Source organism: Ursus maritimus, unplaced genomic scaffold (assembly GCF_017311325.1).
Source record: "Ursus maritimus isolate PB19 unplaced genomic scaffold, ASM1731132v1 scaffold_8, whole genome shotgun sequence".
NCBI lineage: Eukaryota > Metazoa > Chordata > Mammalia > Carnivora > Ursidae > Ursus > Ursus maritimus.
Window position 1 is genome coordinate 17,930,595 of NW_024426996.1, and position 12,170 is coordinate 17,942,764.

The window sequence follows — 12,170 nt, forward strand, 5'->3', positions numbered from 1 at the left end:
GACCCTGGGATCATGACCTGAGGTGAAGGCAGACGCTTAACCGACTGAGTGACCCAGGCGCCCCAAAAAAGGTGGTCTTACTAAAGCACAGGGACAGAACCCGTGGGCAGTGCTTTTTGTTTGTTCATTTGTTTTGTTTTTTAGAATCCACATATAAGTGAACTCATATGGTATTTGTCTTTCTCTGTCCAACTTATTTCACTTAGCATAATACCCTCTAGGTCGATCCATGTTACCACAAATAGCAAGATCTCATTCTTTTAATGGCTGAGTAATATTTCATTGTATATATACACCACATCTACTTTATTCTTAATGGTAGAATTCAAGAATGGTGGTATCATTCTAAAGTTTATGTTCCTGGGGTGCCTGGGTGACTCAGTCGTTTAAGCAGGTGACTTCAGCTTAGATCATGATCTCAGGGTCCTGGGATCAAGCCCAGCGTCAGGCTCCCTGCTCAGTGGGGAGTCTGCTCCTCCCTCTGTCCATGTCCCCCACCCCTCCAACCGGTGTGCGCTGTCTCTCTCCCGCTCAAATAACTAAATAAAATTTATTTTTAAAAAAGATTTTATTTATTTGACAGAGAGAGACACAGTGAGAGAGGTTAACACAAGCAGGGGGAGTGGGACAGGGAGAAGCAGACTCCCTGTTGAGCGGGAAGTCCGATGCTGGGCTTGATCCCAGGACCCTGGGATCATGACCTGAGCTGAAGGCAGACACTTAATGACTGAGCCACCAGGCACCCCATCAAATAACTAAATAAAATTTAAAGAAATAGTTTATGCTTCTATTTTTGGAGAGTGGGAGTGGGTTAAGGAAGAAGAGAATGTCTTTTTTTTTTTTTTAAGTAGTCTCCACTCCCAACATGGGGCTCCAACTCAAGATACTGAGAGATTAAGAGTCGTATGCTCTACCGACTGAGCCAGCCAGGTGCTCTGAGGACTTTTCTCTTTATAAATTTCTGTTTGTCCAGATGTTTAGTAAAACTGCATCTATATATTATTTGTGTACTTTGCTATTACTTTAAGGTAAAAATAAGAATATAGGACAAAGTGAAATAATGAAACTTTACAAGGGGTAGAGAGAGTAAGGATAGGGTTACTAGACCCTGAGAGATTGTTAAACTGTGAGATGACTCTGCACTAGGCCTGTCAGGCTGCTTGCCACATAAGAGCCCACAACGAACTGTTTGTTAGCTGAATGGTGTTTGGCAACTTCTAAAAGGGCAGAGGCAACCTTGGTTCCTTCTAGGGCCCACGTGGAGGCTGTCTTCCTGGAGTATCTTGCCGAAAAATGATATATGGTCTACAGTCTCACCACACTTGACAGTCACTGTCTGCTTTTACTGATTTGTGGAGATCCTCCATCGCTTGCAGAAGAGACCTAGGATGCATGTTTGGAAGTGCTAGGCCACAAGATGAAGTACTCTGGAATACAAACAGCATTCTCACCAGTGTTTTCAATACAAGGTTGTCGATGGGAAGGCAGAAGAATGATACGGCATGCAGATGCCCAGGTGCACAGAACTCATCGTATCTTTGATAATGCAAACTGGTATTTGGCTAGGGGTAGAGCATATCCCTAAGGACTGGAGGAACACACATTTCCCCAGAAATATGCCAAACTGATCGAGAGAGCTGGAAGTGAAATACTGAAGGACAGCGGTGAAAATCCAGATAATGCTAAATCTGTGTATGATGGAAGGCCCCTAAATTAACACTGAATAACAAAACCGAAATCCAAAGTCTTCAAGTTATCAAAACGAGATGGTATATGAATCTAGACGACATCACTCTTGCCTCTTCTTGGCTACTTCTTGCAGATCACTCTGCAATTGCTTAGCTGATTTTTGTGGTTTCAGGCTTGAGGTCTTCCATAGCCGTTGAGGCAAAGCTCAGAAGACAGAGACCGGAATGAAGGGGGCTGGCAAGCTTCCCAAAAAGGGCCCACAGGGTGGTAGTATTTAAGTATGACCACCATCGAAACCTGTTCTCAGGTTCTAGGTATAGATTATGCCACTGGGACAATCGAACACACACGATGCTGCTGCAAAACCCCAAACCCCAATTTATTAATTTATTAGTGTAAAATCTTAGGAACAGGGGAAAGTTTCCTTTCCAGTGGCCTGAACATTTATAACTGCCACAAAAAATAGCACCTTCCTCATATAACTATCCTTGGCAAGTAGGAGGCTGAATTATTAATCAAAGGGTGACCGACCGAGAATGGGTCCAAGAAAAAGGTAAACATTAATCTTGAGGGTTGCAGGAAATGGTAAAGTCTGATTAACTATTTGCAACCCTACAAAAAAGAACTTCTCACATGATACAAACACTTATATTCACTAAGTTAGGAATTTCTTTTTGGAATTTCAGACTGGAGGACACTAGGTAATCACCTCCATGTTATTCTCATGGTATATCAAATCAGTAGACTATTAGGCAGCTATTACAAGTTTAGCTATGATGATTATGCAACATAGGAAATGTTATGGCATATATGCACCCCAATGTTCATAGCAGCAATGTCCACAATAGCTAAATCGTGGAAGGAGCCGAGATGCCCTTCAACAGATGACTGGATTAAGAAGTTGTGGTCCATATATACAATGGAATATTACTCAGCTATCAGAAAGAACGAGTTCTCAACATTTGCTACAACATGGACGGCACTGGAGGAGATAATGCTAAGTGAAATAAGTCAAGCAGAGAAAGACAAATATCATATGATTTCTCTCATCTATGGAACATAAGAACTAGGATGATGGGTAGGGGAAGAAAGGGATAAAGAAAGGGGGGGAATGAAACATGAGAGACTATGGACTATGAGAAACAAACTAAGGGCCTCAGAGGGGAGGGGGTGGGGGAATGGGATAGGCTGGTGATGGGTAGTAAGGAGGGCACGTATTGCATGGTGCATTGGGTGTTATACACAACTAATAAATCATCGAGCCTTACATCGGAAACCGGGGATGTACTGTATGGTGACTAACATAATATAATAAAAAATCATTAAAAAAAAAGGAAATGTTATGGCATAATATCTGATGAAAAAAGTAGGAAATGCAATTATATATTATACTCTAATTTCATTGTTTAAAAACAAACAACATAAGGGGGAAAACTGACATAAATTAAACATATCAAAATACTTACAGATGTTGTATTAGGAATGTAGTCTTAATGAATAATTCGTCTTTATTTTTATTGATTTTCAAGTTGAATAAGTCCTTGTAATGATTTTTAAAAATACAGCTGGATTGTATATAGTGACTACTGCTTTTCTGTTTCCAAGTCTCCCAAGAATCTGCATGGAGTCAGTAAATAATCATCCAGCGTCATGGCCCCTTTTTTTTCTTCCAACAGAACTGGTTAGTACACTAGATTAGCAAAATGATTTAGACACAGTATACCCTGATTTCAGCAAACATTTAATATATCTTTGTTCTTGATCATGACTGTTTAGATTACACAGTGACAGAAATCTCAGATTTGCTCACGTAAAATGTGAATCCAGGGGAACTAAGAGAATTGTATATAACCCAAGGGAGGAAGTTCAGCTGAGGACTGAAGTCGGTAACTGGTTTATCAAGGACCAAGGCAGATACCATTTTCATCTTGTCAAGACCATGTCCCTGGTTGTTTCTACACATTTGCTTCATTCTCTGTCTCTCCCTTCACACTCAAGACCACGTTCTCATCTTCTCTGATCTACATGGTGCAAAAAGGCTGCTCCGTCCTATAACCAAATTTTCCCCTAGCTCCAGCCCTCTGGCCAACCTCTGAGAAACCCAATATTCCAATTTCCATTCCCAGGAGAGAAAATCCAATTGATCAGGTTGGGTCATGTGTCCACCCTGGCAACAGAGGTGGGGTCATGTAACGTAAATTTGGCTGCAAAGGGGCCACCCTTGGTAGTGGGGAGAGTTCAGAGAAGGGGGTTTGGCTTGGCAGACAACTCAAAGGTATTTATTTATTTATTTATTTAATTTATTTTTAAAGATTTTATTTATTTATTCATTTATTTGACAGAGAGAGAGAGAGCGAGCACAAGTAGGTAGAGAGTCAGGCAGAGGGAGAGAGAAGCAGACACCCTGCTGAGCGGAGAGCCCGATGCGGGATTCGATCCCAGGACCCTGGGATCATGACCTGAGCTGAAGGCAGACACTTAACCGACTGAGCCACCCAGGCACCCCTCAAAAGGTATTTATTACCTGGGTTTCTCATAAGTTGTCAGGGTCAAGGTAGAAAAATAGAAGTTGGTTGAATAGATAGATTTCCAACCAACAGGAGTTGGTTGGAAGATGATAGATTGCAACTGGTTAAATGACTACACACACAGAAGATAAATCAGTGACATCCTGCCAGAAGTTTCTGGAGGGAGTGGCTTTCAGATCTTACAAGTAGATCTCCAGTAGCATCCAGTAAGTCTCTGTGGGGGCTCTGTCCTGATCAACACTTTTTATTAAAGTCTTGGATTCTCTGGACCTAGTGAATTTGCGCTTCCACTTTCCCTAATATCCTAAGTCTTCTTTATCTCCACCCCTGTCCACACTGTCAGCTAATGACAGACATCTTAACTGGCTGAGAAAAAAAAGGATTTGGAACTAATTATCTGTTTATCACCAAAGCTATCTCCTGACCTATGAGTGACTCATATAATCTTCTTTCCCTCTTATACAACAGATGAACTGTCTCTACTTGATATTGTGCATTGGATCCCATTTCCTCTCATTACTTAAGAAGTTGCCTTCTGATGACACAAAGAAATGGAAAGACATTCCATGCTCATGGATTGGGAGAACAAATATTGTCAAAATGTGTATACTACCCAAACCATTCTACAGATTTAATGCAATCCCTATCAAGATACCAACAGCATTTTTCACAGAACTAGAACAAACAATCCTAAAATTTGTATGGAACCACAAAAGACCTCAAATAGCCAAAGCAATCTTGAAAAAGAAAAGCAAAGCTTGGAGGTACCACAATTTTTGACTTCAAGTTATATTACAAAGCTGTAGTAACCAAAACCATATGTACTGGCACAAAAATAAACACATATAGATCAATACAACAGAATAGAAAACTCAGAAATAATCCCACAATTATATGGTCAATTAATCTTTGACAAAGCGGGAAAGAATAACCAAGGGGAAAAAGACAGTCTCTTTAAGAAACAGTGTTGGAAAAACTGGTCAGCTACATTCAAACGAATGAAATTGGAATACTTTCTTACACTACACACAAAAATAAGTTCAAAATGGATTAAAGACTTAAATGTGAGACCTGAGACCATAAAAATCCTAGAAGAGAGCAGAGGCAATAATGTCCCTGACATTGGCCACAGCAACATTTTTCTAGATATGTCTCTTGAGGCGAGGAGGATAAAAGCAAAAATAATCTATTAGGATTCCAGCAAAATAAAAAGCTTTTGCACAGTGAAGGAAACAATCGACAAAGTAAAAGACAACCTACTGAATGGGAGAAGATACCTGCAAATGACATATCTGATAAAAGATTAATATCCAAAATATATAAAGAACTGATATTACTCAACACCCCAAAACCAAATAATCCAATTAAAAAATGGGCAGAAGAAATAAACAGACATTTCTCCAAAGAAGACACCCACATGGTCAACAGACACATGAAAAGATGCTCAGCATCAGTCAGCATCAGGGAAATGCAAACCAAAACTACAGTAAGCTACCACCTCACATCTGTCAGAAGGGGTAAAATAAAAAACACAACAAACAACGAGTGTTGGTGAGGATGTGGAGAAAAAGGAGCCCTCGTGCACTCTTGGTGGGAATGCAAACTGGTACCGCCCCTGTGGGAACAGTATGGAAATTCCTCAAAAACTTAAAAATAGAACAACCCTATGATCCAGTAATTTCACTACTGGGTATTTACCCCCAAAATACAAAAGGATTAATTCAAAGGGATAAATGCACCCCTATGTTTATAGCAGCATTGTTTACAACAGACAAATTATGGAAGCAGCCCAAGTGTCCATTAATAGATGAATGGATAAGGAAGATGTGGTATATATATACAATGGATATTATTCAGCCATAAAAAATAATGAGATCTTGCCATTCACAACAACATGGATGGAGCTAGAGAGTATAATGTTAAGCAAAATAAGTCGTTCAGAGAAAGACAAATACCATATGATTTCACTTGTATGTACAATTTAAGAAACAAAACAAACGAGCAAGGAAAAAAAAGAGAGACAAACTAAGAAACAGACTCTCAACTATAGAGAACAAAGTGATGGTTACCAGAGGGGAGAGTGGTGGGGAGATGGGCGAAATAGGTGATGGGGTTTAAGGAGTGCACTGGTGATGAGCACTGGGTAATGTATGGAAATGTTGAATCAATATACTGTGTACCGGAAACTAACATAACACTGTATGTTAACTATACTGGAATTAAAAGAAAAGAAAAGAAAAGAAAAGAAAAGAAAAGAAAAGAAAAGAAAAGAAAAGAAAAGAAAAGAAAAGAACCTGCCTCCTGCAATTATCTCCCCACTTCCACCCTACATCACCAGTTTTTGTCTTTCTACTGGATCATTACCATCATCATACAACCATGGCGCGATACTAAAGAAAAAAATCAGCCCCCACACATAGAGCTATATGTCACTTAGTCTGCCAGTTGGCCATAAACTATCAGCAGACCCAAAACTCTTGTTTTAGTCCTCTTGAGCAAATACCGTATCTATTTTGAGAAATGTTTTAGTAACTTTACAAATAGCTTTCCAAATTTGTTAAACTATGGTCAACACAAAAGAATGTTATGCAATGTACTTGTCCACTAGGGTCTTCCAAGATTTGAGTCTAGTTATTAGGCTACAAGCAATGAAATGGGTCTTGAGGAGAATCGGCATTCCTCTGCAAAACAACCATTTCAGGATAGGTCATTACAAGTTCTTTAGGCAAGAGGAGAGGCTAATCTCCAGACAGTAGATGGACCAGATTCCTATTGCTGCTTAACAAATAACCACAAATTTAGAGGCTAAAAACAACACAAATTTGTTATCTTGCAGTTCTGGAGGTCTCATTGGGCTACATTAAGGTGTCAGCAGGGCTCCCTTCCTTCTGGAGATAGGGGAGAATTTCTTTCCTTGCCTTTTCCAAACTTTAGAGGTCACGTGCCTTCCTGGGAGTGTGCCTCCCTCACCTTGCCCCCCACCCCCGCCCCTGTCCCGCCCCTTCCTTCATCCCCAAAGTCAGCAAGGTATCATCTTCAAATCTGACTTTGACCCTCTTGCCTCCCTCTTATAAGCACCCTTGTGAATGTGAATACATTGCACCCTCCTGGATAGTCCAGGATAATCTTTCCATCTCAAGAGCCTTCAACACATCTGCACAACCTCTTTGCTGTGTGAGGTAACACATTCATGGGTTCTGGGGATTCAAATGTGGACATCTTTGGGGGTGATTATCCTGCCTACCACATTAGAGGAAAATCTGTTTTTCACCGGCAAGGAAGGCTCCACTGAATTTTGGGGTTCAGGGTCTTAAGCTTCAATGAAATTTGTCCAAATGGCCCCACCTAATTTTCAGTTCCACTCTTTCCTGACCAATACCTTAACTTGAACATAAAAGAACATGCAAATTAATTCAATTTGCTTTGTAATTCATCCACTTTCATGATCAGATTTTGTTTGTTTCAGAAATGTTGACCCTGTGGCTATATCAAGTAAGGATTATTTTTTTCCCAAGGCAGGTAAGAATCTTTCTGGTTCTTTATCCAGACTTTGAAGTGGGAATTCCAAACCCTGAGCTTATCATTTTCTTTCTCTAAACTCTCCAGTGTAATTTGATATAGCCAAACCACTCTACAGTCCTTGTACCCTTTATTTCCACTATGTTATCCTATTGCAGCAATTTCTTGGTCATCCAAGGGGATAATAAATTAGCCATTTGCCACTGTATGCTGTAAACTACGAATGCTATTATCACTGGTAATGGGGTCCTTTAAATCTAATGGGATCAGAGAATCAATTCCAATCCTTAAAGTTCTGTATGTCTTGGAAACCATTTCTATTACTAATCACTAAATGTAGTGAAGAAAGCAAAGCCCCTGCAAGTTTTCTGGCACAAAAAGATGTAGTGTAGGAACTGAGGGTTAGTTGACTGTAGCAGAAGCTGGAGGCGTGAAGGACTGGGAGCTGCAGGCGAAGGATTAGAGAACACTCACTGATGGATTGAAGCGTTGGAGCAGAGGAGGAAGCCAGAATTCATGGAGAGATACAAGATGCCAGAACTTGTAGAGGACACGAAGAAGCTGCTGTTTATGGCCCCCTAACTACAAGGCAGAAGTTTGCACCAAAGTCTGAGAAGCCATTGTGTTTTGCTGCTGTAAGTGCAAAGCAAGAGCTTGTGGTGAGATCTGAGAAGCTGAAAACTGCCAGTCTCCTGGGAGAAGAGAAGTCTGTGAAGCTGCCACAACCTCCTGAGAGTGAAAGCTTCTTTTCTCTGCCTTTCCTATCTACTGTGAGTACCTCTCTTTGGCAAACTCTAACTCAGAACCATAAAGGGCAGGGGATTCTGGGAAATGGTCCTAGCTTCTCTTTTGCAATGCAGATAGTACAAGTGGGTGGTAGTAATGCAAAGTTGACAACCAACAATTCAGCATAGTTAGAATACTTTTGATTTTGAGAAATAAACTGGCAAGTTAAACTGACTTAAATGATAAAGAGAATTTATTGAGTCACATAACTAAGTCTAGAGATAGGGATAGCTGTAAGTGGAAACTGATCTGGTCGCTCAAAGAACATGACCAGGACCTGGTATCCAGTCCCCCCATCCTTGGCAACTCTTCATTGCTCTCTGATACCTATCTTTACAGGCACCTTATTGTTGCAAAATGGATGTCAGTGGTTCCCTCAGCTATGTACTTCTCAGATTATGAATGAGCAGTGGGTAGGAGAGTATTTCTTCACTCAAACATCAAAAGAAAGTTCTTTAAAACAATTGGATGACTCAGGCCCTATGCCCTTCCCAAACCAGTGATGTGACCAAGGGAAACGATGGGTTCATTCTGATTAGCTGACTTGAGAAGGGAAAACTGATGTTAGGGAGCTCCAACCCTAAATGTCTACCACAGTAGCCAAAACAGCAAGGTCATGAACCAGTTAAATAGAATAAACCCCTCCTCCTATGGCCAGAGGGACTTTTGATTATGTGTCACTACTTTTAAAGTGTGACTTTTGAGCAATTGTACTGAGTCTGAGCACCTGAGAACTCTCAGCCCTGTTATAAAGAAGCAATTATTCTTATGCAGCTTGTATGGAGTGAGGGATAGCAAATAACTCAGAGCCACTGCAACAAAGCAAAAGGCTCAACATTGCCCCCAAACAAGAGATATGCTCTTACACTTTTTTTTTTTTGAGGTTTCAATAGTTCTTAGTTGAACCTTAATTTGAAAACTTGAATTTTTCTGATTGTTTTCAGTAAGTATTCTCTTGAACTCTAACTTCTACAAACCAAGTAGGACAATCATAAAAGTAGCAGCTAAAACAACCTCAAAAGTATGTTATGAGGCAAAACCTGATACTATTTGGCTTCAGCCTTGGTGCCTGGGAAAAGAGAGAAGTCTGGAGTATCCATGATGCCAGAACTCAGTTCAAGTCAAAATATTGTACTTTTTGGGGCACCTGGTGGGCTCAGTCGGAAGAGCATGTGACTCTTCATCTCAGCGTCCTGAGTCTGGGCCCCATATTGGATGTAGAGATTACTAAAAAAAAATAAACTTAAAAAAATATTGTACTTATTGCAATGCCTGAGGCAGGATTATGAAAAGGCTCTGGATAAAACCTAACTGCAGCAACTAACCAAAATTCCATCCCAGAGCTGCAGAAAGGGGGAGAAAAAGAAGAAAAAAAAATACCAAATGTAATGAAAATGCTGGTCTTATTCTTTACTGCAAATGTTATCAGTAATAATCCAATTCTTATTTTATTTTTAATGATTAGAGCATGTTTTTCTTTCTTTTGTTTTTTAAATTTTATTTTAAATCCAGTATAGTTAACATATATCGGTTTCAGGTGTACAATAAGTAATTCAGCAATTCTATACATTACTCAGTGCTCATCACAATAAATGTACTCTTAATCCCCTCCATCTGTTTCACCCATTCCCTCCCCATCTTCCCTCTGGTAACCATCACTTTGTTCTCTATAATTACGAGTCTGTTTCTTCGTTTGTCTCTTTTTTTGCCCTTTGTTCATTTGTTTCTTAAGTTGCACATAACTGAAATCATATGGTATTTGTGTTTCTCTGACTTATTCGGCTTAGCATTATACTTTCTAGCTCTACCCATGTTGTTGGAAATGACAAGATTTCATACTTTTTTATGGCGGAGTAATATTCCATATATATAAAAATATATGAAATATATATCACATATTCTTTATTCATCTATCAATCAATAGACACTTGGGCTGCTTCCATAATTTGGCTATTGCAAATAATAAAAATAATGCTGCTATAAACATAGGGGTGCATTTATTTTTCAAATTAGTGTTTTCATATTTTTTGGGTACTCAGTAGCGGAATTACCAAATCATATGGTAGTTCTATTTTTTACTTTTTAAGGAACTCCATAATGTTTCCTACAGGGGCTATACCAGTTTGCATTCCCGCCAACAGTGCACAAGGATTTTTTTTCTCTACATCCTCACCAACACTTGTTGTTTCTTTTGTTTTTTATTTTAGCCCTTCTGACAGGTATGAGGTGATATCTCATTGTGTTTTGGTTTGCATTTCCCTGACAATAAGTGATGTTGAGCAATTTTAGAGCATGATTTTCTTTGTTGAAAACATCATTCCAAAAAAAAAAAAAAAAGTCCTATGACCACATGTAAATAACACCCTATTTGTAGATTTGCCTCTTGCCAGAAGAAATCAACCATGAGAGACCTCATGACAGTGGCTTTCTAATTCATCTCCCCGACACCCTCCCTCAGTCCACTGTCCATACAACATCCAGAATGATCTGGATTATTCTGGCCACTTAACATTTAAGTCAGGTCAGGTTTTTCCCTGGCTCAAAACCTCCAATAGTTTCTCCTCACATTTAAAATAAAAGAAAAATGCAGGACACCTGAGTGGCTCAGTTGGTTAAGCGTCTGCCTTCAGCTCAGATCATGATCCCAGGGTCTTGGGATCCTGTATGAGGCTCCCTGCTCAGTGGAGAGCCTGCTTCTCCCTCTGCCTGCCGCTCCCCCTGGTAGTGCCCTGTTTCTCTCTGACAAATAAAATCTTAAAAAATAAAATAAAATAAAATGCTGGTCTGGATGAACTTGCTGCTGGATACCTCACAGGTATAATCTATTATACTTTCTCTCCTTCACTCTATTCAGCTACACTGGACTCCATCATTCATTAAGAGTCAAGGACACTCCTGTCTTTGCCCTGTCAAAGTCTTCCCTAAGCTATGTGTATGGTTTTCTCCCTCAATTCCTTGAGGGTTCTACTCAAAAACTTACCTCCTTGAAGTCTTTTCAGACGAACCTACTTAAAATAGCACATACTCCAGCTATAGCCTGTTACTCTTTTCCTTCCAGTCATGATCTATTACATATTTTGTCTATTGTTTCTTTCTCTTACTAGAATGTCAGCTTCTTGAGATCAAAGACCTTGCTATTTTGGTCAGTTATATTCCCAGCACCAGAAAGGTACCTGTGCCATGTGCTGCATGGTTGAATGTGAATACATCTAACTAGGAATAACACCACTATTTATTTTCTAGGAAGCGTTTAGATGAATCAAGACATATTCTGGAAGTAGGAGTTGGTAATTGATTGGATGTGAGGGGTTTGGGAGGGGGTGGTACAGAGGACTCCCTGATTTTTGCCAGGAGAACATGGGTGAGTGGAGATGTCATTTACTAAGAAGAGGAAGACTAAAGAAGTTGATAGGAAGGTGGAGTTCAGTTTTGAACATCTAAAGGTTGAGATATTTGTGGGATAGCCAAGTGGAGACATCATGTTGGATATGTAGACCTGGAGTGAGATGACTGAATTTCCTTACTGTTGAAATCCTTGAGCTAAGTTTCCTTTCATTGAGTCTAAAGGCATTCTATTGACACCTCTGTGGTTAAGCATAACTCAAGATTCTACAAGAGATTTGCTGAAGTAAAATCTGAACGTTCACG